The sequence below is a fragment of the Scyliorhinus canicula genome, chromosome 18, assembly GCF_902713615.1.
Source record: "Scyliorhinus canicula chromosome 18, sScyCan1.1, whole genome shotgun sequence".
NCBI classification, from domain to species: Eukaryota; Metazoa; Chordata; class Chondrichthyes; order Carcharhiniformes; family Scyliorhinidae; genus Scyliorhinus; species Scyliorhinus canicula.
Window position 1 is genome coordinate 130,286,019 of NC_052163.1, and position 27,423 is coordinate 130,313,441.

The 27,423-nt window shown below is 46.7% G+C and overlaps 1 protein-coding gene across 4 annotated transcripts in view; it reads right to left on the reverse strand.

Moving 5' to 3' along the window:
- Positions 1-27,423, reverse strand: part of LOC119953074 (rho GTPase-activating protein 45-like) — a 220,236-nt gene that overhangs the window by 171,570 nt on the left and 21,243 nt on the right. The gene's annotated exons all lie outside the window — the stretch shown is intronic.

A 27,423-nucleotide genomic window follows, 5' to 3' on the forward strand; every position in this document is an offset into this window, starting at 1 on the left:
ACATTTCCCAATCCCAAACACGGTAACATTTCCCCGTCCTAATCACGGTAACATTTCCCAATCCCAAACACGGTAACATTTCCCCATCCTAATCACGGTAACATTTCCCCATCCTAAACACGGTAACATTTCACATCCATCCTAAACACGGTAACATTTCACACCCATACCAAACACGGTAACATTTCATATCCATCCTAAACACGGTAACATTTTCCCATTCTAAACACGGTAACATTTCCACAGCCTAAACACGGTAAAATTACCCCATCCTAAACACAGTAACATTTCACTCACATCCTAAACACGGTAACATTTCACACCAATGCTAAACACGGTAACATTTCAAACGCATCCCAAACACGGAAACACTTTAGACCCATCCCAAACACGGTAACATTTCACACCCATTCTAAACACGGCAACATTTCCCATTTCCCCCATCCTAAACATGGTAACATTTCATATCCATCCTGTGGTGATTGTATATCAGTGTAGATGCAATACAACTGAGCATGCTCTAGAAGGAGCACGGGAGAGCTATAAATACACAGGGACAGGAAGTGAGGACACACTTCATGGAAGGGAGAACTGGGAGCAGGACACAGACACACTGGCAGGCAGCATTTGAGGTAGCCGTAAGTTAAGCTCTGAAGAGAGAACAAATTCACAATAAAGCATCTTCTCCATCTTTGAGACTATGAGCTTTATTAAGACACGAGGAACAACACATGGTCCCAAGGAGTGACTTCAGATGCTTACTACAAGACAACCCAGCTGCAGACACAGAAAGACCAAAATGGCAAGAAACACTCCTACTGGACATTCGACTTGGGAAGACATCGCTTATTCAAGGATGTGGCTTGGAACCCCACCTCAGCTGGACATGACCGGCAATGTAAGAAATGTCTGGAAAATATTTAAACAGATGTTTGATTTTTATATCATAGCTAATGATTTAGCAGCAGCCTCAGACGAAATTAAAATAGCAATGCTCATCGCAGGACATGAAGCTAGGAAAGTGTATAATGGATTTAAATACTCAAAAGATGAAGACAGCAACAACTTACAAATAATACTAAAAAAATGTGAAGAGTACTGTAAGGAATTTGGACAGCACGGTATGGTCAGAGGCCAAACTGCACAGAGACTGAGTGATGCAAAACTCAAACAATCAAAATCAGAACAGAAAGGGTTCAGTTAAGAAATCGCGAGTGAAAAGTACAGATCAAAAAGAAGAAATAACTTGAATTTTTCACAAAACCAAAACGCTGAGGTCCAGTTCAGATCAAAAGGAAAAGGTAACTTACACTTTTCAAAGGTAAAGAACGCTGAAATCCGCTGTAAAATGGCGTCGGAGCACATTTTACAGTCTCGGGGCCACAACGGACGAAAATCTGCGTCTGCGCACAGGAAACAGAAGCCGCACATGCGCAGTTACATTCACCCGTTTTGCGTTCTGCGCATGCGCAGTCTCAAAAAGTTTTGGTCGCGGGTCGTTATGCGCATGCGCATCGGACACAACGCACTGTAAAGGAAGGCCGATGTGCGCATGCGCAATTGATTCCTACGCATGACGTCACGAGCATCTGGACCACGCCCACTTAAAAGGGAAATGCCCGAAAATTGAAAACAAGACACTTAAAGCTGTAAAACAAAGTTTTCTTGCCTCAGAACACAGAAAAACACCTGAACATAAACCAGCAGTTGACAATAACTCTCACAACACCCTGGAAAAAGCAGTCTGCACCACCCAAAGTGAAGAGAACAAAAAGAAATCCGAAACAAAAAAAGATGATTTGTTTTTCGAAGAATACTACTCAGACATGGCTGAGTTATTCGGATATGCTGATCACAGCATCAGCGACACGGTCGCAAAGCTCAACACGAATCTACTCGTGGTAGATGAACCCAACACCATGGTGCCATGGCAGATCGTCGATACATTGGATGACAGCAATACCCAAGACGAAGACGACGCCACACAGAGAGCACAGAAAGACTCCACACAGAGAGCGATGACAGGCTCCACAGTGAGAATGATGAAAGACTCCAAAAGGGAAGCAAGCAAACACTCCCTGGCGAACACCATGCATGAACAAGACCATGAAGGTCAACCCGCCGTATCTGAGCAACCGCAAGCAGACTATGAAAGTCTACCAAGCTCACATATTCAAGAAGAAGACAATGTACATCTACACACTGCATGCGTAAACAGTGACAATGTGATTACACTCGACATACAGGAGGTACAGGATCACAGCGAGACTGACAGTTCTCAGCTTGTCTCTATAGAAGCACAGAGTAGGGCCACCCAAGAGTCCAGAGAGACCACGCCAATAGAAACCATCCACATTTTGACTCCAGAAGAGGAGCACCAAGAGTCCAGAGAGACCGCGTCAACAGAAACCATGAAGAGATTGACTCCAGAAGAGGAGCACCAAGAGTCCAGAGAGACCACGCCAATTGAAATCATGAGGATTCCAAACACGGAAACATTTCATCCCAATCCCTAACATGGCAACACTTCACACCCATCCCAAACACGGTAACATATCACACCCATTCTAAACACGGCAACATTTCCCCATTCCTAAACATGGTAACATTTCATACCCATCCCAAACACGGAAATACTTCACACTCATCCCAAACATGGCAAAATTTCCTCGTCCTAAACAGGGTAACATTTCACACACATCCTAAACACGGTAACATTTCACACACATCCTAAACACGGTAACATTTCACATCCAATCTAAACACGGTAACATTTCCCCATCCTAAACACGGTAACATTTCCACATCCCAAACACGGTAAAATTGCACACCCATCCTAAACACGGTAACTTTTCACACCCTTCCTAAACATGGTAACATTTCCCCATCCTAAACACGGTAACATTTCACACCCATCCTAAACACGGGAACATTTCACATTCATCATAAACAGGGTAACTCTTCACACGCATTCTAAACACAGTAACATTTCCCCGTCCTTCACACGGTAACATTTCATACCCATCCTAAACACGGTAACAATTCACACCCATCCTAAACACGGTAACATTTCACACCCATCCTAAACACGGAAACATTTCACACACTTCCTAAACACGGTAACATTTCACACCCTTTCTAAACACGGTAGCATTTCACGCACATCACAAACACGGTAACATTTCCCCATCCCAAACACGGCAACATTTCACAGCCATCCTAACACGGAAACATTTCTCCATCCTAAACACGGCAACATTTTCCCTCAATAAACATGGTAACATTTAACACCCATCCCAAACACGGTAACATTTCACACCCATCCTAAACACGGTAACATTTCCCCGTTCTTCACACGGTAACATTTCACACCCATCCTAAACACGGTAACATTTCACACCCATCCTAAACACGGTAACATTTCACACCCATCGCAAACACGGTAACATTTCACACCCATCCTAAACACGGTAACATTTCCCCATCCTAAACACGGTAACATTTCACACCCATCCTAAACACAGTAACATTTCACACCCATCGCAAACACGGTAACATTTCAAACCCATCCCAAACACGGTAACGTTTCACACCCGTCCTAAACATGGTAACATTTCACACTCATCCTAAACATGGTAACATTTCACACTCATCCTAAACATGGTAACATTTCACACCCATCCTAAACACGCTAACATTTCACACCCATCCTAAACACGGTAACATTTCCCCATCCTAAACACGGTAACATTTCACACCCATTCTAAACATGGTAACATTTCACACCCATCCTAAACATGGTAACATTTCACACCCATCCTAAACACGCTAACATTTCACACCCATCCTAAACACGGTAACATTTCCCCACCCCAAACACGGTAACATTTCACACCCATCCTAAACACGGTAATATTTCCCCATCCTAACCACGGTAACATTTCACACCCATTCTAAACACGGTAACATTTCCCCATCCTAAACACGGTAACATTTCACACCCATCCTAAACACGGTAACATTTCCCCATCCTAAACACGGTAACACTTCACACCCATCACAAACACGGTAACATTTCACACCCATCCTAAACACGGTAACATTTCCCCATCCTAAACACGGTAACACTTCACACCCATCACAAACACGGTAACATTTCACACCCATCCTAAACACGTTAATATTTCTCCATCCTAAACACGGTAACATTTCACACCCATTCCAAACACGGTAACACTTCACACCCATCCTATACACGGTAACATTTCCCCATCCTATACACAGTAACATTTCCCCATCCTAAACACGGTAACATTTCACATCCATCCTAAACACGGTAACATTTCATACCCATCCTAAACACGGTAACATTTCCCCATCCGAAACACAGTAACATTTCCCCATCCTAAACACGGTAACATTTCACACCCATCCTAAACACGGTAACATTTCACACCCATCCTAAACACGGTAACATTTCACACCCATCCTAAACACGGTAACATTTCACACCCATCCCAAACACGGTAACATTTCACACCCATCCTAAACACGGTAACATTTCACACCCATCCTAAACACGGTAACATTTCACATCCAATCTAAACACGGTAACATTTCACACCCATCCCAAACACGGTAACATTTCACACCCATCCTAAACACGGTAACATTTCCCCATCCTAAACACGGTAACATTTCCCCATCGCAAACACGGTAACATTTCACATCCATCCCAAACACGGTAACATTTCCCCATCCGAAACACAGTAACATTTCCCCATCCTAAACACGGTAACATTTCACACCCATCCTAAACACGGTAACATTTCACACCCATCGCAAACACGGTAACATTTCACATCCATCCCAAACACGGTAACATTTCACACCCATCGCAAACACGGTAACATTTCACATCCATCCCAAACACGGTAACATTTCCCCATCCGAAACACAGTAACATTTCCCCATCCTAAACACGGTAACATTTCACACCCATCCTAAACACGGTAACATTTCCCCATCCTAAACACGTAACATTTCCCCATCCTAAACATGGTAACATTTCACACCCATCTCAAACACGGTAACATTTCACACCCATCCTAAACACGGTAACATTTCCCCATCCTAAACACGGTAACATTTCACACCCATCCTAAACACGGTAACATTTCACACCCATCCTAAACACGGTAACATTTCCCCATCCTAAACCCAGTAACATTTCCCCATTCTAAACACGGTAGCATTTCCCCATCCTAAACACGGTGTGGTGATCACAAGTTAACCAGATGCAACACAACTGAGCGACCACTAGAGGGAGCACGGGAGAGCCATATAAATAGATCAGGACAGGAAGTGAGGACACACTTCACAGCAGGCGGGCTGGTAAGCAGGACACACAGCAAGCAAAGCTGATAGTTAGCACTGGAAGGTAGTTCTAGGTCGAGCTCTGGAAACTGAACGAACTCACAATAAAGCATCTTCTCCACAATTGAGACTACGAGCTTTATTAAGACACGAGGAACAACACACACGGTAACAGTTCACACCCATCCTAAACACGGTAACAGTTCACACCCATCCTAAACACGGTAATATTTCACACCCATCCTAGACACAATTATAGTTCCCCATCCTAACCACGGTAACATTTCCCCATCGCAAACACGGTAACGTTTCACACCCATCCTAAACACGGTAACATTTCACACCCATCCTAAACACGGGAACATTTCACACCCATCCTAAACACGGTAACACTTGAGACCCATTATTTGTAAATTAAATTATGACTTTGCCACATTTATTATGCAAAGAGATGAGTGAGTTAGTATCCCTGCTTATTTCACCTGTGGGAAGTGCACCTGTCTCCAGCTCATCAAAAACTGCATTAGGGAACTGGATCTGGAGCTGGATGAACTTCGGATCATTCAGGAGGCAGAAGTGGTCATAGGTAGAAGCTTCAGGGAGGTAGTTACCCCGAAGAATCAAGATAGATGGGTGACAGTGAGAGGGGCTGGGAGGAAGCAGTCAGTACAGGGATTCTACAGGTCTCTGGCACAGATTCTGTCCCTGTTGCTCAGAAGGGAAGGGGGAGAGGAGTAGAGCATTAGTCATTGGAGACTCCATAGTTAGGGGGACAGATCGGAGATTCTGTTGGAACGAGAGAGACTCGAGGTTGGTGTGTTGCCTCCCAGGTGCCAGGGTTTGTGATGTCTCGGATCATGTTTTCGGGATCCTTAAGGGAGGGGGAGCAGCCCCAAGTCGTGGTCCACATAGGCACCGACGACATAGGTAGGAAAAGGGATAGGGATGTAAGGCAGGGAGCTAGGGTGGAATCTTAGAGCTGGAACAAACAGAGTTATTATCTCTGGGTGTTACCCGTGCCACGTGCTAGTGAGACGAGGAATTGGGAGAGAGAGCAGTTGAACACGTGGCTACAGGGATGGTGCAGGAGGGAGGGATTCAGACACAAGGATAACTGGGGCTCATTCTGGGGTCGGTGGGACCTCTACAAACGGGATGGTCTACACCTGGACCAGAGGGATACCAATATCCTGGGGGGGATATTTGCTAATGCTCTTCGGGAGGGTTTAAACTCATTCAGCAGGGGATTGGGAACCTGAATTGTAGCTCCAGTATACAGGAGGTTGAGAGTAGTGAGGTCACGAGTAAGGTTTCCAAGTTGCAGGAGTGTACCGGCAGGCAGGAAGGTGGTTTAAAGTGTGTCTACTTCAATGCCAGGAGCATCCGGAATAAGGTGGATGAGCTTGCAGCATGGGTTGGTACCTGGGACTTTGATGTTGTGGCCATTTCGGAGGCATGGATAGAGCAGGGACAGGAATGGTTGTTGCAGGTTCCAGGGTTTAGATATTTCAGTAAGCTCAGGGAAGCTGGTAAAAGAGGGGGGGGGGGGGGGGGGGGGAGGGGGGTGTGACATTGTTAGTCAAGGACAGTATTACAGTGGCAGAAAGGACGTTTGATGAGGACTCGTCTACTGAGGTAGTATGGGTTGAGTTAAGAAACAGGAAAGGAGAGGTCACCCTGTTGGGGGGTTTCTATAGGCCTCTGAATAGTTCCAGAGATGTAGAGGAAAGGATTGCAAAGATGATTCTGGATAGGAGCGAAAGTAACAGGGTAGTTGTTATGGGGGACTTTAACTTTCCAAATATTGACTGGAAACGCTATAGTTCGAGTACTTTAGACGGGTCAGTTTTTGTCCAATGTGTGCAGGAGGGATTCCTGATGCAGTATGTAGATAGGCCAACGAGCGGTGAGGCCGTATTGGATTTGGTACTGGATAATGAACCAGGACAGGTGTGAGATTTGGAGGTAGGTGAGCACTTTGGTGATAGTGACCACAATTTGGTTACGTTTACTTTAGCAATGGAAAGGAATAGGTATATACCGCAGGGCAAGAGTTATGGCCAGGGGAAAGGCAACTATGATGCGATGAGGCAAGACTTAGGATGCATAGGATGGGGAAGGAAACTGCAGGGGATGGGTACAATCGAAATGTGGAGCTTTTTCAAGGAACAGCTACTGCGTGTCCTTGATAAGTATGTACCTGTCAGGCAGGGAGAAAGTGGTCGAGCGAGGGAACCGTGGTTTACTAAGTAGTTGAATCACTTGTCAAGTGGAAGAAGGAGGCTTATGTAAAGTTGAGACGTGAAGGTTCAGTTAGGGCGCTTGAGAGTTACAAGTTAGCCAGGAAGGAACTAAAGAGAGAGCTAAGAAGAGCCAGGAGAGGACATGAGAAGTCTTTGGCAGGTAGGATCAAAGAAAACCCTAAAGCTTTCTACAGATATGTCAGGAATAAAAGAATGACTAGGGTAGGGCCAGTGAAGGACAGTATTGGGAAGTTGTGCGTAGAGTCCGAGGAGATAGGAGAGGCGCTAAATGAATATTTTTCATCAGTATTCACACAGGAAAAAGACAATGTTGTTGAGGAGAATACTGAGATACAGGCTACTAGACTATACGGGATTGAGGTTCATAAGGAGGAGGTGTTAGCAATTCTGGAAAGTGTGAAAATAGATAAATTCCCTGGGCTGGATGGGATTTATCCTAGGATTCTCTGGGAAGCAAGGGAGGAGATTGCTGAGCCTTTGGCTTTGACCTTTATGTCATCATTGTCTGCAGGAATAGTGCCAGAAGACTAGAGGATAGTAAATGTTGTCCCATTGTTCAAGAAGGGGAGTAGAGACAACCCCGGTAACTATAGACCAGTGAGCCTTATTTCTGTTGTGGGCAAAGTCTTGGAAAGGATTATAAGAGATAGGATTTATAATCATCTAGAAAGGAATAATTTGATTAGGGATAATCAACACGGTTTTGTGATGGATAGGCCGTGCCTCACAAACCTTATTGAGTTCTTCGAGAAGGTGACCAAACAGGTGGACGAGGGTAAAGCAGTTGATGTGATGTATATGGATTTCAGTAAAGCGTTTGATATGGATCCCCATGGTAGGCTATTGCAGAAAATACGGAGGCATGGGATTGAGGGTGATTTAGCGGTTTGGATCAGAAATTGGCTAGCTGTAAGAAGACAGAGGGTGGTGGTTGATGGGAAATGCTCAGCCTGGAGTTCAGTTATTAGAGGTGTGCCACAAGGATCTGTTTTGGGGCCACTGCTGTTTGTTATTTTTATAAGTGACCTGGAGGAGGGCGTAGAAGGATGAGTGAGTAAATTTGCGGATGACACTAAAGTCAGTGGAGTTGTGGACAGTGCGGAAGGATGTTGCAGGTTACAGAGGGACATAGATAAACTGCAGAGCTGGGCTGAGAGGTGGCAAATGGAGTTTAATGCAGAAAAGTGTGAGGTGATTCATTTTGGATGGAATAACAGGAAGACAGAGTACTGGGCTAATGGTAAGATTCTTGGTAGTGTGGATGAGCAGAGAGACCTCGGTGTCTATGTCCATAGATCCCTGAAAGTTGCCACCCAGGTTGATAGGGTTGTTAAGAAGGCGTACGGTGTGTTAGCTTTTTTTGGTAGAGGGATTGAGTTTCGGAGCCATGAGGTCATGTTGCAGCTGTACAGGACTCTGGTGCGGCCACATTTGGAGTATTGCGTGCAGTTCTGGTCGCCACATTATAGGAAGGTCGTGGAAGCTTTGGAACGGGTGCAGAGGAGATTTACCAGGATGTTGCCTGGTATGGAGGGAAGGTCTTATGAGGCAAGGCTGAGGGACTTGAGGCTGTTTTCGTTAGAGAGAAGAAGGTTAAGAGGTGACTTAATAGAGGCATACAAGATGAACAGAGGATTAGATAGGGTGGACAGTGAGAGCCTTTTTCCTCGGATGGTGATGTCCAGCACGAGGGGCATAGATTTAAATTGAGGGGTGATAGATATAGGACAGATGTCAGAGGTAGGTTCTTTACTCAGAGAGTAGTAAGGGCGTGGAATGCCCTGCCTGCAACAGTAGTGGACTCGCCAACATTCAGGGCATTTAAATGGTCATTGTTTTAGTTTGTAAATAATTATCTTTATAACATATGATGTCACCTCACTGTACATTGGGAAATTAGAAATGTCAAACGTGTTCGAGGCTTGGGTGGAGAATTTCCTCGGGATAGCACTGGTGTTTCAGTGTAAACTGTATCACCTGCTGGAGCCCAGTCTGAGTGGTGTTGAGATAGAAACTCTGCCTCATTCCCAATCTAAATTGCATTCATTGGCTCATCTCAGCCGTAGCAAGCACTGGGTTGGACGAGGGAAGGGAATAAAATCTTCCTACGTTGCAGCTATAGGTCACCTATTGAGGGATTTGTAAATGATGAGAAGGGTAAGGTACGGGTCGTGGCTGATATAATTTTCATGGTTCGCTCAGCTGGAAAGTGTGAGGACACAAATTTATGATAAAGAATTAAAGGGGAGGTTGATAGGATGTGGAATTCTCTGCCACAAATCATTACTGAAGCAGAAACCATAAGTACTTTAAAAGCGGAACTTGATAGTTGGAAAAGTGGAAGGTTAAAGCTAGTGGAGAGTGAACACGTTGAGACGAGGTGGCTGAGTGGATTAGAAAATAACTGCAACAATTTGATTTGTCTCTGTGTGTAACATTCAATTAATCTCTGGTCAAATGTCCCATGGTGAAAATGCTAAATTGTGGATGCAACGTGATGCCTCTCACAGTTAAACAGCCAGTTAATATTCTGGGTGGAATCTAATCCGACCCGCAGGCTGAGTTTGGAGGCAGGGGGAATTTAATTGGCTGGGAGTGACCTCACCACCTTCCCATGTCTGTCTGGATTAAGTGTGGGACAGATTGGCTGTCCCCACTTGAGGCCCAAAAGTGCAGACTTCATGCCCAATAAATCATTGGACAGGAAGCCCAAATATCAAACCCTGTTGGGGTTGCTTTAACGTTCTCTTGAGCAAGGGGAGCAAGGGAGGGGGGGCTGTTTGTTCACAAAGGCAGTGGTGGGGGAGGGGGGGATTTGGCATTAGGAAGGGGAGGTCCATTGAGAGCCAGACCCTTGGCGAGACAGGAAGCAGAGGTTCTTGCCGCCTCTCCTGCCGCAGGGTGTAGGTCTATTTGCCATGGATTCCGAGAGGGGCCATGTTTACACATGAATATAGAAGTGGGCTGAGGGCTTGCCTCCTTCATGAGAAGGGGGGGGGGGAAGGTAATCAAAATGAGAAAAACAGGGGATCTGTTGTCAGTGAATAAATAGCAGAATATTCTGTTTCTCATGGTCACCCGAAACTCTGCTGAAACAAGAATATCAACTTAAAGCCCAAAGAACTGCTGGATCCCCATTTATTCCAGCACTGATCTGAAAAGCAAATAATCTGAGCCTGTTCGCTGGAGTGAAATAGAGCGATGATCAGAAAGATCTCAATGATTCATCTTTCAGCTGATGCACTAATACTGATTTTATTCATTTCAACATCTTCTATTAAATCACTCTCTCCATCTGGATCACACCAATCCCAGCTGGAATTCTCAAAGTTCTACAAAGGGTCTCATAACCAATCGGTGCATTTCCCTGTTAGTGTCCCACTGTCTTTCTAACCCTTCGACCACTGCTAGTTTCAGCAATATTCTATTTTGTTTTATTTTCAGCCCCTATACAAATAGCCAGTAAAAATGTTAAAATTACAGTAATAAAGTTAGTTGCTCCCTGTTTTTTCCCTAATTTTTAAACTTTAATTTGACTTTGTTTCCGGCTGAAATATTAACATTCGACCTATTAGAAACTGCCTTTTATATTTCATTTCATTCTAAACTCTTTCAGTCGTCCTGCTTCCATTTTCTACTCACGTCTCGAGCACCTTTATCTAAAAAGATCTTTCATGGCCTGAAATCTGGCTTTGGGGGTCAATGGTCCATCTGATCAACAAAACTAAAAATTGATCGGGCCCCACGAGAATATCCATTCTCAACAGACAGTCACTGTGGAAAGAACTTATTAATCGTCTCAATGTCCAACAAAGCTCAGAGAAATAAATGTAACTGCAGCACTCGAAGAGTTAAGGTCAATATGAGTGTATGTCAAAGCAACATGCTTTGTGCTCAGTGAAATTACAGACTCCCTGCGAATGTCTTTGAAATTTTGTGTAAATATGTCAATTTTCTTGTTGGCATAGCCATGCCTGCTGAGGGGAGGGTCACGTACTAACTTTAGAGCAAATAGCAAAGATGAGGGGGAGAAGAGTTACTTCAAAACCATCTACAATGCCTTTTAGGAGCTCCAGTACTCGACTGGATCAAAGCCGCACCCCCACTGCTTGTTATGGAACCGCTCCAGGATGCGTGGAGGTTCGTTTTCTCCACCACATTACCAGACAGCTCGCAGGGGGGGGGGGGGGGGGGGGGAGACAGCTCGCAAGGGGGGGGGGGGGGAGACACCACTTGGTGTTCTCTCTGCCATTAATAAACTGAACATTTTTTACCAGCACAGTAAGTAAATTTATGGGGAACTTGTTATTTTCGACCACAATCATGTGGAGTGTTTTGGGCCACATGTAAACTTGCTCTTTCTTCCCCTGTGTTTTACACGCATGGCAATAAAGCTCGCAGGGGGGGGGGGGGGGGGGGGGGGGGGGGATTACCAAAAAATAACAACTTGTAAATTGTAACCGTCACATCTACCTTCAATGACTGTACGGTGTATAAAATGTAAAATTTTATTTAAATATTTTTAACAAATAAATTTGACATTAAATCAATCAACTCCTTTTGACAGAGTGTAATAGATATCCAGGAATGTGACCTCAATAAGGACATCAGCTGGCCTCTTAGCTCTAAAAGTTAGTATCTTAAAACCAGTGTCTGAACCTTCACGTTTTTAAAAAATTTAGAGTAACCAATTACTTTATTTCCAATTAAGGGGCAATTTAGCGTGGCCAATCCACCTATCCTGCACATCTTTGGGTTGTGGGGGTGAAACCCACGCAAACACGGGGAGAATGTGCAAACTCCTCCCGGACAGTGACCCAGAGCCGGGATCGAACCTGGGACCTCGGCGCTGTGAGGCAGCAGTGCTAACCCCTGCACCACCGTGCTGCCCACCACCTTTAGTTGAGAAACAATTTTTGTATTAACTCCCAGCTATCATTTTCTACATCACACCAGCCTGTCCTGCAGTATTGTTCAGGGTAAGTCAGGGTTAGTGCCTGCCTGCGGATAGGAAATAGGCAGTCTGGGTTACAAAGCGTGCGGACATGGGGGCAGGATCTCCTCAGAAGGTTTCTCAGGGCTCATTGCCATGACACAGGTGAGCTGCACACGGTGCTGGAGACCATCAACCTGGTGAGAGATGCTCTTTGGTCTGCCCAAAATTTGTTGGTCTTCCAGCACAAAGAGTTGAAATGAAATGAAATGAAATGAAAATCGCTTATTGTCACGAGTAGGCTTCAAATGAAGTTACTGTGAAAAGCCCCTAGTCGCCACATTCCGTCGCCTGTTCAGGGAGGCTGTTACGGGAATCGAACCGTGCTGCTGGCCTGCTTGGTCTGCTTTCAAAGCCAGCGATTTAGCCCTGTGCTAAACAGCCCCATATAGTTGTCCCCGACGGAGTGTTGCAGACGGGCACATTCCCAAGCCCAGGACTATGTGCTGGGGAGGCACTAAAGCTCTGGGCAGCCATCGCAGAGGCGCAATGGGGGGGCGGGGGGGGGGGGGGGGGGGGGGGGGGGGGGAGGTGGCGGTCTAAGACCTTTCAGCCACAATGAACTGAGGTGAGGGGAATTGTAAAAAATCCCTTCGGGCTGGGTGACTCATATTGAATGAAGACAGGGTGAATATGTATCACAATTGTATTGAAATATATCAGAGTGCACCATGATGATGTAGACAACTTAAATACCGTTGTACTTTCTGTATCATTTTGAAAGGTCTGTAATGTTCCTTTGACTGTATTGAAGCACCTCAGAGTGCAACATGTCATATGTAGAGAACCTGAATATAGAACAGTACAGCACAGAACAGGCCCTTCAGCCCTCAATGTTGTGCCGAGCCATGATCACCCTACTCAAACCCACGTATCCACCCTATACCCGTAACCCAACAACCCCCCCCTTAACCTTACTTTTATTAGGACACTACGGGCAATTTAGCATGGCCAATCCACCTAACCCGCACATCTTTGGACACATATTATTGCATTTTCTGTGATGGCCTTTTTGAAATATTTGTAATGTACTTCCAGATGTTTAATGAATAAAGTATATTTTTTGCAACATGAAAGATTGTGCTTCGACGGGTCCCTCAGCCTTACTGGGCCATTGCCGCAGAAACTAGTGGTGCAAACCCCACCTCACTTTTGACTAATTTCTGAGTAAGTGTTAAAATACTATCAGCACATTCAGATCAGGTCGTGTCTGTAATGTAGAAGATCACACAACATGTCTGAACAGGGTGTTCTCGCCGACATTCACCTTTTAACCAATGTCATTAAAAACAAGTTCAGTTCTCATTGACACCACGGGGGTTTGTGGGGCCTTTGTTACCTGAGAGCTGGCTGCTGTATTCCCTTTATGACAACAGTAACTATACTAATAAGGTGCTTGATTGGCGATAAAGTGCTCTGGGACACCTTGGGACTGTGGAAGGCCCTATATAGATGCAAGCTTTTTTGTTATTTTTCTTCACATGCAAAGGGGCTAATGAATTTTTAAGGCAGCTACATGGAATATTACCTGAGGGGAATTTAGAATGGGGTATATTTCAGGAAATCCTGCATTATAAAGCACAAAATGCCGTGGTTGCCCCATTTGACACCCAGAGATTGGGTAAACCCAGATCCAACTCCTTCTCCAATTATATATATATTTTCTTTTAAAAGAACTTGAACATTTTTCTAGTTATCATCAGGATATTTTAATTTGCTTCACACCACCCACAGCATCATTGAGGAAAGGTGGTGGTGGCTCTTCGATCTACAGCAGCAACGTTCTTCACACTCTCTCTATTTTTGTGACCAGTTGATGTCTGGATATTTCAGGGATAATAATTTCAAATTCCCTTTCATTGACCAAATGCACAGTTCTGTGATTCTGCTGCACTCTGCAACTCTTTTCTGTTTGAAAAACAGCTTTCCCAATGGTAAGGATTGTACACCTGCGATGGAATTGAAGGGCGAGGAATTGAGTTTGTCAGATTCTCTCTCAGCTGTGCTGTACGAATGCTCTTAGAACTCTAAAATGGTGTTGGCAGCACGCACACACACGTGAGGAGAATCTCACTGGGTGCCATGTTGGTGTAGGCATTAGCAAGCAAACAGTGAACAGCCACTGGAAGGATGCAGAGCAGATAACGCTGATTTAGTACCATTGTAGAACTCAACACTCTAGACAACAACCTCTCTTAAACCCACACAGTGGGAGATGTGTTCAGCAGCGAGGATCACTCCCACCAATACAGTTTAGTGGGATCACCAACTACCTACAGGTTATTTGCTGATTATCTTCTTTTGGCTACAACACGACAAGTGTTTGTTTCCTCAAGTGGCAAATGTCTGCTGAGAATGGTGTGGCAAATACTGAAGGAGCTCAAGGCTTCTACACAAACCAGTTGCCCCAAGGCATGGATGTACCAGTTGTAGGCATTCTCTTGGACTGGGAGAATGGGCAGAGGCCATGCAGAGTAAGACAAGTTTCTCAAAGAGAGAGGAGGAGGAGGCGGGAAAGGCCTTCGACAATGGATTTGTAATTAACCAGCATTGGTTAATAGCCAATTGCAATCGCCACACCCATTTTTTGGGACTATGTAATTTAGCCCAAATGTCTTATGGCAGCGTCCATTTAAATAATTAGCTATAAAGGACCATAATCATTTTGCTTTGCTTTTTGTTCAACATATTGTGATTTTATTTGAATGCTTTGATTAACTTGGGACCGTTGACAGTATTTTGAGGCAGGTTTGAGCATTTGTTGTTTAAGAAGCAGCAACTCACTGGCCCTAATTGTGAGGCTGATTCAGCTCTGGGAACTGGGGCATCTTTACCACAGCCACTTTGTTGTATGTTTTCAGTTTACACAATGTGATACTGTAGAGTCACAAATGTATTCTAATAAACTTAATACAGCAGAAGAACAAATGTTATCATTTTGAAAATAAATCTTAAACTACAAACATACACAAAAAGACATCTAGTTAGTAAATATAGAGATAATTTCCTTCATCCCGCCTTCTCATATTTTCACAACCTTTTAGTTTTATTGATTTAATTTTTTCGAAAACGAATCCCACACATTCAAACTTTATGTTACATACTTTTCAGATGGGACCAACCAGCATCTATTCTGCTGACAATCAGGTTTTCAGACAATCGAGTTGCAATAAAAATACACAGGACAAAATCTATCCCAAAGTTTCAGAAATCTGTTTCCCAATCCAAGCTGGCCTCCAACCTGCCCATTTCCGGATTTAACTGAGGATGAAAGTGGAGTCGGTGACCGACCACGGAATTTAAAACCTGGGTACAGCACTAGGTGATGGGGAACCGGTGGAATGGCTGAATCTCCTTTCCCACCTATCACAGCTCCATTCAAAAGCATCTGGAATGGGAGATGGAATCTATTCTCATGTCTGTAGGAATGCCAGTCAGAACTAGATTGAGGTCAGCTCTGTTGACATCTCTGAACATAATGGTCTGTTGATTCTCATTGTTTCTGTCCATATTTAAAAGTGGTCCAACTCCAGGGAAACTCGAGAGGTGCCTGATAAGCATAGGGCAGCAATAAGCAGTATCTTAAGAAGAGGAGGTGTCAACAATGCAGGACAAAATTACAAAACAGCTTCACAGCAGGGATCTTTGGCAGTTTATAGCAATTAACAAATAATGAGAAGATATGGGAGTTTCCCACAGATTCCGGAAACATCTTTCCATCATTCATGCTACTTCAGTCTCTGCAACCGTGCAGTCGATTCACGGCATGGGTTTGCAGGAGTTTGCAGAGCAACGTGGAACATTTAAGTAACAGTTGTTGTTCTGCTGTATGACAACAGTGGCAACAGGAAGTAACATCTAAAACCAAACTGCTTAGATAAGGCACAGATGCCACAACTTCCAGTGAATGGTTGCTCACGGGAGTGTGCAGTCTCATACAAGAAAGGAAATAGTTGCCATGGGTTACACAAAATGGGTGTTAATTAAATTATGGGCAGCACGGTAGCATTGTGGATAGCACCATGGCTTCACAGCGCCAGGGTCCCAGGTTCGATTCCGGCTTGGGTCACTGTCTGTGCGGAGTCTGCACATCCTCCCCGTGTCTGCGTGGGATTCCTCCGGGTGCTCCGGTTTCCTCCCACAGTCCAAAGATGTGCAGGTTAGGTGTATTGGCCATCCTAAATTGCCCTTAGTGTCCAAAATTGCCCTTAGTGTTGGGTGGGGTTACTGGGTTATGGGGCTAGGGTGGGGGTGTTGACTTTGGGTAGGGTGCTCTTTCCAAGAGCTGGTGCAGACTCGATGGGCCGAATGGCCTCCTTCTGCACTGTAAATTCTATGACATCTAACTTGATGGCAATTGAGATCTCAGTAACAGGTTTTCCAAAAGCCTCCATAGAAATATAATCTGTCAATATCTTATCTACCTGTGTCTATTTAATTCATTCATTTTAAAAATAAATTTAGACTATCCAATTCATTTTTCCAATTAAGGGGCAATTTAACGTGGCCAATCCACCTACCCTGCACATCTTTTGGGTTGTGGGGGCGAAACCCACGCAGACACGGGGAGAATGTACAAACTCCACACGGTCAGTGATATTTAATTAATTCTTTTTTTTTTAATAAACAATTTTATTGAGGTAGTTTTTGGCTTTATAAACAGTTACAGACATCATCAGAAAGGAAGCAAAAAAGGCAAAAATGTGCAAACATCCACGTTCTTTCAATACTTCCACCGTAACATATTGCACAAGCCCGCTCCCCTCCCACCGGTACTACCCGCCATATTTTCCCTCCTACTCTACTCTAACCCCCCCCCTGCTGACGCTCACTCTCCCGCAAAGAAGTCAATAAATGGTTGCCACCTCCGGGTGAACCCCTGCACAGATCCCCTCAAGGCGAACTTGATTTTTTCCATCCCCAGGAAACTCGACATGTCCGCAAGCCACCACTCCGTCTTCGGGGGCTTTGAGTCCCTCCACGCCAATAATATTCGTCGCCGGGCTATCAGGGAAGCAAAGGCCAGCACATCGGCCTCTTTCTCCCCCTGGACGCCCGGGTCTTCCGAAACCCCAAAAATTGCCACCCCTGGGCTCATCACCACCCTTGTTTTTAGCACCTGGGACATGACCCCCGCAAATCCCTCCCAGTACCCCCTCAGCTCAGGGCATGCCCAAAACATGTGAACATGGTTCGCTGGTCCTCCCGCGCACCTAGCGCATTTGTCCTCTATCCCGAAAAATTTGCTCATCCGAGCCACCGTCATATGGGCCCGGTGAACGACCTTAAATTAGATCAGCCCGAGCCTGGTACATGTCGCGGTCGAGTTTACCCTACTCAGGGCCTCTGCCCACAGCCCATCCTCCATTTCCCCGCCTAGCTCCTCCTCCCATTTAAGTTTCAGTTCCTCTGTCTGGGACCCTTCCTCCCTCATGAGCACCTTATAAATACCCGAGACTCTACCCTCCCCTTCATCCCTCCCAGAGACTATTCTGTCTAGGATCCCCATTGGCGGGAGGCGCGGGAAAGATGGGACCTGTCTACGAACAAAGCCCCGCAACTGTAGGTATCTAAAATCATTTCCCCTTACCACCCCAAATTTCTCCTCCAAGCTCCTCAAACTCGCGAAGCTCCCTTCCAGGAACATATCACCCACCCTTCCCGCCCCTGCTCGCCGCCATACTCGGAACCCCCCATCCATACTGCCGGGGGCAAACCGATGGTTGTCGCAGATTGGCGCCCAGACAGACGCCCCCATCTCCCCCACATGCCTCCTCCACTGGCCCCATATCCGCAGGGTCGCCACCACTACCGGGCTGGTGGTGTACTTGGCCGGCGGCAGCGGTAGAGGAGCCGTGACCAGGGCTTCCAAACTGGAGCCCCTGCACGAAGCCGCCTCCACCCGCTCCCAAATAGACCCCGTACCCACCATCCACTTCCTTATCATAGCGATGTTGGCCGCCCAGTAATAATTGACCAGACTCGGCAAAGCCAGCCCTCCCTCGCTGCGGTTCCTCTCCAACATCGCCTTCTTTACCCGCGGAGACTTTCCCGCCCAGACAAAGCTCATGATCAGCCCGTTAACTCTTTTGAAGAAGGACTGTGGGATAAAGATCGGGAGGCACTGAAAAATAAACAAAAATCGAGGGAGGATTGTCATCTTTACAGTCTGCACCCTCCCTGCCAGCGACAGCGGGAGTGCATCCCATCTCCGAAACTCTCCCTTCATTTGCTCCACCACCCTGGCCAAATTTAACTTATGCAGCCTGCCCCAGTCTCGTGCCACCTGGATTCCCAAATACCGGAAATTTTCCTCAACCAGCCTAAACGGTAGCCCTCTCAATCTGTTCTCCTGGCCCCTTGCCTGGACCACAAACATTTCACTCTTGACCGTATTTAATTTGTATCCTGAGAACTGGCCGAACTCCCTCAGCATTCCTAGTATAGTTCCCATCCCGGCCACTGGGTCGGACACGTACGATATTTAATTAATTCTAACAGGAATGGCACATGAGGAGAATGCAACACGAACCATCTCCACAACTCACTTCAGCTTTGCTTTCATCTTCTGTACTCAGTGGTGCCACCTGGAGGCAGTGGCTGCTGCCGGTACTGCACACACCCAAGGCCTTGGATAGGTATTGGATGCAAGGGCTAGGTGAGTGACGGCAGCCGGGGGGGGGGGGGGGGGGGTTCGTGGGGAAGCCGAATGAGGGGGTCAGCAACTGGGGTAGGACGAGTGGCTTTCAGCACCACCCCCATTCCCAACACTGTTGCGACCCCCTCCCCAGGACCCTGCAAGGGTTTGCAGTTTGCCTCTCATGCTCCCCACACATTGTAAACTCGCCTCCAGCCACCACTGGCATTAGTTGGCCACTTAAGGGCCTCAATTGGCAGCTGGGTGGAAGGGCGGCCACGGGCCTACTGGCCCTGGACATAATCGGGGTGGAGGAGGGAAAGTGGTGGTCCCACCACCCCCCGACCTGATTGAATGCCCCCTTCTGCCAAACACACCACAAGGGAGTGGGGGAGGGGCACAAATTTCTTCCCCATTATCACTGGGTCAAAATCCTGGAACTCCTCCACCTTCCAGTATTGTGCAGTTACCAATGCGTCATGGACAGCAGCAGTTCCAGAAGGCAGCCCACTACAATCTTCTCAAGGGCAATTAGGGATGGACAATAAAAAAACTGGGCTCATAGTCCATGAATGAATGAAATATGTAATACACCGCCAAATTAGCCACCTGGGGTGGGATTCTACGGTCTCTGATGGCGGAATGGCATTCAGCGATCGGCAGAGGATCTCCGTTTGCATCGAAATCAGGGGCGATGCCACTTTTGCAATGCTCCGGGGTCGGTACCAAGGGTTCTTTAGGCGGTGGCAGCCTTTCCTCGACTTTCTGGCTCAAAGATAGGGAACTAGGTCAGCGGCAGCAGCAACCCGGGGGGGAGGGGGAAAAAGGGGGGGGGGGGGGGGTTCAGGGGGGGTGTTGTTTATGTTAATTTAATTTATTGTTAATTTATTTTGTTATTTATTGGGTTCGGCGGGGTGTGGGGGGGTTCGTTATATGCGTTGTTATGGGTGCCGGGGGGTGTTTATTATTGTAATTATTATCATTGTTCTGTTGTTATACATTTTTCAAAAATCTCAATAAAAATTATTTTTTAAAAAAAAATAAATTTAGATTAGCCAATTATTTTTTCCAATTAAGGGGCAATTTAGCGTGGCCAATCCACCTACCCTGCACATCTTTGGGTTGTGGGGGCGAAACCCACGCAAACACGGGGAGAATGTGCAAACTCCACACGGACAGTGACCCAGAGCCGGGATCGAACCTGGGACCTCAGCGCCGTGAGGCGGTTGTGCTAACCACTAGGCCACCGTGCTGCCCAATAAAAATTATTTAACAAAAAAAACTTTTGCAATGCTTCGCCCTCTCGTACGCTGCACACTGTCTGGGTGGCCTCAGGGCGTCACCAGACGGAGGATCGGTGCAGCTTTTGCACCGTTTTTCGGGTGTAAATCGCCGCTGTTCCCACCCCGTGTCAGCACTTTGTCTGCAAATTGGAGAATCCAGCCCTGGAGTTGCAAAGATCAGCCGTAGTCATGGGTGCAAACCATTCTACAGAGAGGACACACCTCTGCCATGATGGTCAGACACTATAGTCTCACTTTTAAACCATTTCCTAATGCTTCAGAGAGCAGTATCTTGCAGGTAACCTGCCTCAACAATGCCAACCTCTCCTGGTGGGGACTGCTAGCCAAATGTCAATGTGGGGCCTCAGATACGGCCTGATCTGCCTGACGTCATTCATTAAACACGGCTCCTGTAGGCAGCCTCTTCATTGGCCACTTTGAGGAAGATCGCGAGCGACATTCCACCACGGCCATTTCTGGGATCGCGAACTGGAATTGCGGCCGATTTCAGGATTCTGCTCCCAGCCAGGAAAACTCAACCAAATGATTCAATTAAATCTGCAGTCACTGTGTAGATGCCAGCCAAGGTATGGCCCAGCAAACAATAGTGATGTTAAATCACTGAATAAGATTTATTGATATTTGACAGATTGACCATTGTTGAAGTTTGATCAAAAATATAGCTTTCAATGTTCAAGTTCCCAATGCGTCCCGCATTGGGAACTTGAACATTTAAAGCTATATTTTTGATCAAACTTCAACAATGGTCATGCCTGCAGAGGGATTCTCCGACTCGGAGTATACCTGCGGGGCGGCGTGAATCCCACCCCGCTGCCCCAACGTCGGCCGCCGTATTCTCCGGCGCCGGTTTTCATGTGGGGGCGGGGTTCATGCCACAGCGGTCGGGGGCCGTTGGCAGCGGCCCCCTGGCAATTCTCCCGATGGGCCGAGCGGCCATCCATTTTTGGCTACTCCCGCCGGCGTGGGTCGACATGGTCCCACACGGCGGGACCTGGCAGGTAAGTCGGCTGGGGTGGTCCCCGGGGGGGGGGGAGCGCGGGGGTTACGATACCGGGGGTGGGGGCCCCCACGGTGGCCTGGTCTGCGATCGGGGCCCATCTGTCTGCAGGCGGCCTGTGACATGGGGGCACTCCTTCCTTCCGCGCCGGCCCCTGTCGGGCTCCGCCATGGCCGGCGCGGAGAAGAGCACCCCCTGCGCCTGCGCCAGAATACACCGGCCGGTCTGCGCATGCGCAAGATCACGGCGCCCCTTTGGCGCATGTGTGAACTCGCGCAGTCCCATCGGCGTCGGCTGGCGCAGCGCCAACCGCTCCAGTGTCCACCTAGAATTCCACACTTTCAGGAGCTGTTGTCGCCGGAGTGGTTCGTGCCAGTTTTCCCGCCGGCCGTGGGGACATAGTCGCGCGAAAGGAGAATCCCGCTTCTGTTCTCTGAAAGTTGATGATGCTGAAATTGTCTGCCTGCCTTCCAACCTCTACCTGAACTTTATCTTAAGTAGACATAGACATAGCATTTGCAGTGCAGAAAGAGGCCATTCGGCCCATTGACAGGCAGTGTCCCAGCGGGGAATCGAACCTGGGATCCTGGAGCTGTGAAGCACAGTGCTATCCACTATGCTATCGTGCTGCCCTTGTTAAGTACATCTTAACTTGCTGTCTCCAATCCATCCCCAACAGTATACCGAAGGCTCAATCGCAGCAAAGTTCCCTTCACTACTGACACTTCCAATTCTCACACCGGCCACTCCTCTCTCCTCACTCGCTGACGTCACCATCACATTTCGGAAGTCCCCAACTGTGCAGCTGGCAATCGCGCAACGGGAAGCAGGTTGAACTCATTTCACATTGCACTCTCGCACTCCGCAGAGAGCTCACCCCCCCCATGCTGCACCGCATCTGGAGCAAAAGTGCACCAATAAAAGCCAATCAAAAATCAACACATTTTAAGTCTCAACTATCTTAATGAAAACAATTCTCCTCCAAGAATATCATCATCTGGCCCCCCTGTCCTTGCCGTACATCTCCCCAGTCGCAAGTTCCTGGCCAAAATACTCAGGTTACACCGTGATCTAGAATATTTGAAATATCTGGCAGAACTCAAGAACATTTAGGTTGAGAACTGGTTATTGTACAGCTAACAGACTGAGAGAATAAAGAAGAACTTCCTGTTTCATTGTGGCAAACCGCACCATTTGCTAAAAGGAAACTGAAGGTCACCATTGTGCAAGTTAACATTGTCACAAGTAGAAAAACATTGTTTAAGGGATGGACTGAAGATGCTAGAAACCACCTCAGAATCTTTCTTACAGCAGAAATTTCTCACTTTTATTATCTTTGGGATCCACCATGGTTTTAAGAGAAATAACTGTGTTTTAAAAATCTTACTTTGGCAACTAAGATCAGACCAATTTTGAAAATGTCCTTAGCTACGAGGGCTGGCCTTTCCTGTGAACTCTGTTGCTGCCTTAAACATGCACTTTGTGCTGATTTAAACAATGTCCCTTAAGGAGTGAGGTATTAACCATCTGACAAAGTCTTCTTGGAACCGATTTTCTTTTAAAGAAAATGTTTTTATTGGTTTTCATGTTCTATGGCACATGGTTGTCATCGCCAAGTCAAAGTTGTATTTTTACAAATTTCCATCGGGGTGGGGTTTGATTACTCTCCTGCAGAGTCTGACACGTGTACATAAGCTGTGCTGTGATCTGCCTCCCTCTGGCCCAGTTTTCGGACGCCTCCTCCGTGACTCTGCCGCCTACCTTCTGCCTCACTGGTTTCTGCCCCACTCCCCCTCCTCTCCCCCTACCCCCTCACTCCCCTTCCTCCCCCCCCCTCCTGCTCTATTGGCTGCTGGTTACGAACAAGCCTTGGAACAAGTTGGTGAGCACCTCCATGTCCTGAGGAACCCTCTTCCGACCCACGGATGGTGAATTTTATTTTCTCCAGTTGGAGGAATTCTGAGGGGTCGGACAGCCAGGCTGTAGCTTTGGGTGGTGCTGCCCATCGCCAGCCAAACAGGATTCTTCGGTGGGTGGCTAGGGAGGCAAAGGCTACGGCGCTGGCCCTCCTCCACATGAAGAGTTCCGGCTGGTCTGAGACACCGAAGACCGCCACTTTTGGGCATGGCTCCACCCTCGCCCCCACAACCGTGGACATTGCCTCAAAGAAGGTTGTGCAGAACCCGACAAGTCTGGGACAAGCGCAGAGCACGAGGGCGTGGTTCGCCAAAGCTCCCTGGCACCGTTCACATTTATCCTCCACATCCGGCAAGAACCTGTTCATTCGGGTTCTGGTCAGGTGTCCTCTGTTGCATTGGGCTTAGCTTTGCGCCTGTGGAGGTGGAGTTTGTCCCGTTGAGTGCTTCGATTCAGAGTCCCCATCCTACTTCTATCCCTAGTTCCTCCTCCCACTTTTCCCTTGTCTCATCCAGCGGGATGCGTGCCTCCTCCCAACAGTCGCCCATAGAGGTCCCTGCAGTTTCCCCTCCCTATGTTGCCCGCGTCCAACAGCTCCTCGACCAGTGAGTGTCCATGGGTATGTCGCCATTTTGCTACGGAGGAAGTTTTTGATCTGTATGTGCAGCAGCTTGTTTCCTTTGGGCAGTTATATAGATACATAGAAGATAGGAGCAGGTGGAGGCCTTTTGGCCCTTCGAGTCTGCTCCGCCATCCATACGATCATGGCTGATCATCCAACTCAATAGCCTGATCCTGCTTTCTCCCCATAGCCTTTGATCCCATTCTCCCCAAGTGCTATATCCAGCCGCCTCTTGAATATATTCAAAGTTTTAGCATCAACTACTTCCTGTGGTAATGAATTCCACAGGCTCACCACTCTTTGTGTGAAGAAATGTCTCCTCATCTCTGTCCGAAATGGTTTACCCTGAATCCTCAAACTGTGACCCCTGGTTCTGGACACACCCAGCATCGGGAACCTCACCGAGCGTCACTAGTTTATCATTTGTGCAAAAGTCACAACGTTTCCTCATCCGGTCTCCACCTTTTAAAGGTGGTGTCCATTGTGGCTGTGGCAGATGGGGGCTGTGGTGGACATTTCGGTTAGGCCTAGGGGTTGCCTCAATCAGTTCTGGAGCATGGCTAACACCACTGGGCTTTGAGTGCTTGGCTGGCGGGTATTGGAGAGCGGTTGTAATTAGGGCTCAGAGAGATGTCCCTATGTAGGATCTCTCCTCCATCCTCACCCATTCTGCTTCTGGCTTTTTCCCCCATCCCCTCACTCTTTCCACTGTGGCTGCCCAGTGGTAATATTGTAGGTTTGAGAGGGCCAGGCCTCCCATCTTTCATTTCCTTTGAAGGACCTTTTTGGGGACCCTTGGATTCTTCTCTCAAAAATGAAATAAACTAGGCAAACCCTATTTTTCTATATTTACACTATCGTTATTCACAGGATTATTTTTCATTATTAGCTTCTGTCGATGCAAGTCATGCTTTCAAATTTGAAGCAAAAAGCCACTCTACAGTAGAGTATTAATTATTCTTGAAACCATATGAAACTAGCAATTAGTTTTATTGAAGTTAATGACATGCTACAAATCATATTGTATTTGTTTATGCCTAATGCAAAACGTAATCTCTGTCTTAAAGACACTTAGTGATTTGGCCTCCACAGGGTTCTGCAGCAAAGAGTTCCACAGATTCACCACCCTCTGGCTGAAGAAATCCCTCCTCATCTCTGTTTTAAAGGATCGTCCCTTTAGTCTCAGATTGTGTCCTCTGGTTCTAGTTTTTCCTACAAGTGGAAACATCCTCTCCACGTCCACTCTATCCAGGCCTCACAGTATCCTGTAAGTTTCAATAGGATCCGCCCTCATCCTTCTAAACTCCAACGAGTACAGACCCAGAGTCCTCAACTGTTCCTCATACGGCGAGCTCTTCATTCCAGGGATCATTCTTGTGAACCTCCTCTGGACCCTTTCCAAGGCCCCAGCACATCCTTCCTTAGATACGGGGCCCAAAACTGCTCACAATGCTCCAAATGGGGTCTGACCAGAGCCTTATACAGCCTCAGAAGTACATCCCTGGTCTTGTATTCTCGCCCTCTCGACATGAATGCTAACATTGCATTTGCCTTCTTAACTGCCAACTGAACCTGCACATTAGTGTTGTTAGTGAGGTCACACCTGGAGTATTGTGTTCAGTTTTGGTCTCCTTACTTGAGAAAGGACGTAGTGGCACTGGAGGGTGTGCAGAGGAGATTCACTAGGTTAATCCCAGAGCTGAAGGGGTTGGATTATGAGGAGAGGTTGAGTAGACTGGGACTGTACTCGTTGGAATTTAGAAGGATGAGGGGGGATCTTATAGAGACATTTAAAATTATGAAGGGAATAGATAGGATAGATGCGGGCAGGTTGTTTCCACTGGCGGGTGAAAGCAGAACTAAGGGACATAGCCTCAAAATAAGGGGAAGTAGATTTAGGACTGAGTTTAGGAGGAACTTCTTCACCCAAAGGGTTGTGAATCTATGGAATTCCTTGCCCAGTGAAGTAGTTGAGGCTCCTTCATTAAATGTTTTTAAGGTAAAGATAGATAGTTTTTTGAAGAATAAAGGGATTAAGGGTTATGGTGTTCGGGCCGGAAAGTGGAGCTGAGTCCACAAAAGATCAGCCATGATCTCATTGAATGGCAGAGCAGGCTCGAGGGGCCAGATGGCCTACTCCTGCTCTTAGTTCTTATGTTCTTATTAACCGTAAGAGATTTGTGAACAAGGACATCCAAGTCCCTTTGTGCTTCTGATTTCCTCAGCATTTTCCCATTTAGAAAATAGTCTATGCCTAAATTCCTCCTTCCAAAGTGCATAACCTCACACTTTTCCACATTGTATTTCATCTGCCAGTTCATTACCCACTCTCCCAGCCTGTCCAAGTCCTTCTGCAGCCCCCTTGCTTCCTCAATACTACCTGTCCCTCTACAGATCTTTGTATCTTCTGCAAACTTAGCAACAGAGCCTTCAGCTCCTTCTTCCAGGTCATTAATGATCTACCCGCACCTAATGGCACATCAAGGAAAGTTTTTGCCCGTTTCCATAGCTAGTAATTCCCAAAACAGATCGCCGGTCCGTTGCCAGGGGCTGACAGGTTGAGGGATGCCACTCCACATCAAGCATGGCTGGCCAGGAGTCACATCCATGTTTGCTGTCATCCATTGGTGTGTTCAGAAGGATTTGACACTCAGCCTGTTTGGCCGCGTTATGAACGCATCTTTCTCGGCTGTCAAGTCCGGGGGTGGGACTCGAACACCACCCACTGTGCCACAAGATCTCCAGATGACATTAGGGTCGACTATGTACCAATAATATTTGAGAACTGTTAATTCATGATAGGGAGATTCTGTTGCTTTGCGTCAGCACTGAATGAATGAGTTCAAATACCACAAAGAAGGTGAGAACAAGTACAAAATTAGGGTTTGCTTTACGACAACACAACACATTTACACTTCCAGCTGGATTGGCATGCATTTCTATCTGAAGGATAGTTGGAGAAGGGAGAGTTTTTAAACAAACCACAACTCTTGATAACGTAAGAAGATGAGTAACGAGCAGATGTTTGGGGAACTGTGACGTCAATGTGTAAAGGAAGACGTGTTTGAAAATGATTTCATTTAGTTAGGCTTGGAGATTCAGTGAATGGTCCTGGGGCATCAGTTCCACCATTACTCCACAATAACTTTCAGCTAAATATCATAGGAATTAATTTGGGGGATTTCAAATGGAATTGAAATCTTAGTTGACTTTCATAACCAGGCATGTTACCAAAACTGGGGCCAGTCAGCAGGTCAAATACAGAAGCAGGTGGAAGCCAGATTCTGGGAACGTGAACCATCCCCATCCTCCC